The sequence below is a fragment of the Tupaia chinensis genome, unplaced genomic scaffold (assembly GCF_000334495.1).
Source record: "Tupaia chinensis unplaced genomic scaffold, TupChi_1.0 Scaffold142134_1, whole genome shotgun sequence".
Taxonomy (NCBI): Eukaryota; Metazoa; Chordata; class Mammalia; order Scandentia; family Tupaiidae; genus Tupaia; species Tupaia belangeri.
In genome coordinates this window covers 78,961-81,971 of record NW_006201985.1, presented here as the reverse complement: position 1 = coordinate 81,971, position 3,011 = coordinate 78,961, and positions in this window count along the sequence as shown.

Below are 3,011 nucleotides of genomic sequence, written 5' to 3'. Positions count from 1 at the left end.
CAGTCAGAACTCATATCAACCAGTTATAACAATCAGAAGCAGTTACAACTGGAATAAACTGATCAGAACCAGTCAGAACTGGTATAAACCAATTAGAACCAGTCAAAAGCTGTCAGAACTGGCATAAAAATGGTCAGAACCAGTATGAACTGATATAAACCAGTCATGATCAATCAGAACCAGTTTAAACTGGTTAGAACCAAACAAAAGTCAGAACTGGTGTAAACCAGTTAGAATCAGACAGAAGCGGAACTGGTCAGAACCAATAGAAACTAGTTCTAACTGCTTCTTACTTTTTCTAAAGGCCAGACCACAGTATGAGCTACTCAGAGGCCCAGAAAAGGTCTACATCAAATGGGGACCTCTCCAAGAATAAGCTTTCAAGGATCTCAAGTCAAGTCTTGGGAAAGCCCTGGCTTTGGAGCTCCCAGACATCACCAAAAAATTCAATCTGTTCATGTATGGAAAAAAAAGCCAGACAGCACTAGGAGTTATGACTCAGTCTATTGGGCCTCTGATCAGTTCTGTCTGGTTTATACCCTTTCTAACTGGTTCTGACTGTTTCAACTGGTTCTAACTGGTTCTAACTAGGTCTGACCAGTTTGGACCAACTCTATCTGCTTATGACTTGTTCATACCAATTCTGACTGGTTCAGACAGTTTATACTGGCTCTGACCAATTCAAACTGGTTCTAACTGGTTTTCACCCCTTTATACCAGTTCTGTCCTGTTTATTACCAGTTATGATCATTTCAGACAGGCTTATACCAGGCTATAAGCTTCTCTAACTGGTTTTGACTGGCTCAAACAGGTTCTAACAGGCTCTTCCCAATTTATACCTGCTCTGAGTGGTTCTGGCCAGTTTATACTGGTTCTAACTCGTTCAAATAGGTTTTGACTGGTTTGGACTGGCTCTACCCTACTTACACTGCTTCTGACCAGTTAGGACTGGATTATGCCAGATCTGACTTGCTAAAATTGGTTTTGACTGGTTTTTACCAGTTCTGGCTGGTTCAGACCAGTTCACACCAGTTATGACTTGTTCTGACCAGTTTATAACAATTCATACCAGCTCTAACAGGTTATGAACAGTTCAGACTATCTCTAACTGGTTCAAACATGTTCTGACTGGTTCTTATTGACTGATACTGGCTCAAACTTGTTCTGACCATTTCAAACCAGCTCTACTGGTTCAGATTGGCTCTAACCAGTTTATTCTGGTTCTGATTAGTTAAAATCAGTTCTTGTTTCCAGGGCTACCAGACTATGACTGGTTTATATCAGTTATGACTGGTTCAAACCGGTTCTAACTGGTTATGCCTGGTTTATATTTGTTCTAACTGGCTCTGATAGGTTCAAACCTGTTCTAACTGGCACTAACCAGTTCTGACTGACTCTAATTGGTTTATACCACTTCTGATTGATTCTGACTGTTTTATACCAGTTCTGAACAGTTCTAACTGGTTATGTCCAATTTATATTGGTTATACCTGGTTTATTCTAGTCCTGACTGGTTCTGACTGGGTCTAACTGTTTTATTTCAGTTCTAACTGCTTCTGACCAGTTCTAAATGGTTTATACCAGTTCTAACAGGTCCTGACTGGTTTATACACTGGCTCTACACCAATTATAACTGGTTTGAACCAGTTATAGCAAGCCTTAACTGGTTCCAACTATTTGTTACCTACTCATCCTTATTCTCATTAGTTCTAGATGGCTTAAATTGACTCTGACAAGTCCAGTCTGGTTTTTATTGGCTCAAACCAATTCTCAAAGCCCTAATATATTTTAAAATTTTTATTTATTTATTTTTGGAGATTATTATTATTTTTTCTTCTATAGTGTGCATGTGCTCACCAAAAGACAGAGAGACAGAGAGATAGAAAGTGAGAAATCATCCCCCCGGTAGACGGCCACCACAGTTACTTCTCCTCCATCCTCCTCTCAGGATCTTGAGCACACACACACATCAACCTGGCATGAGTTTAAGCCACTGGGTCTGGGACTCAAACTGCGATTGACTACATGGGAGTCCAGCAACATAGCCATTAAACCAACTGCTGGTCACAACATATTTTATTTTAAAAAAATAATTCTTTAATTTTATTCATTGTCATTATTTTACCTTATGTTTTGAGAGAGACAGAGAGAGAAAGAAAGCGAGGAAACAAGCTGCCAGGTCTGGGACTCGAACTGCAGTCGGCCATTCCCGCCCTTTTTACCTCCCCCTCCCCCCACCTGCCAGCCCCAATCCCAAAATATTTCTATCCAGCCTTAAAATGTTCCAACTGGTTTTGAGCTGCTCAAACTGGTTCTCACAGGTTTTAATTGGCTCAACATGTTTGTGATGGGCATAAGCTGACTCTGACTGGGCCAGACAGGTTCTGATCAGCAAGAACCAGTTCTCAACAGCCTAAAAGGGTTCTGACAGGCTCAAACCCATTTTGACCAACTTGAACCAGTTCAAACCAGTTGTAACCAATTCAAACTAGATCTAGCCAGTTCATAAGTGTTCTGATCAGCCCGAACTTGTTTTGAGTCAATTCTAACCATTTCAAACTGATTATCATTTCAAATCGATTCTGACTGGCTAAAACTGGTACTGAGCAGTTTAAACTTGTTCTGACTGCTCCAAACTGGTTTGGCCTGATTTTTACTGGTTCAAATTGGTTATGACTGGCCCAAACTTGTTTTCAGTAGTTCTGACCTGTTCATACTGGTTCTCACTGTTTCAGATAGATTCTGACTGGTTCATTCTGATTCTGATTGTAACAGATCCAAACCAGTTTTAACTGGGCCAAACTGGTTCTAAACTGCCCTAACTAGTTCTGACAATGTTCTGACCTCCCCAAACTGATTCTCACTGCTTCTAGACAACTGAAACTGGTTCTGCTCAGCCCAAATTGATTCTGATGGGCTCAAGCCAGTTTTTATTGCCCCAAACTTGTTCTGACCTGCTGAAACAGGTCCTATCAGTTCTAAATGGTTTTGAGTGTTATAAACCATAACAA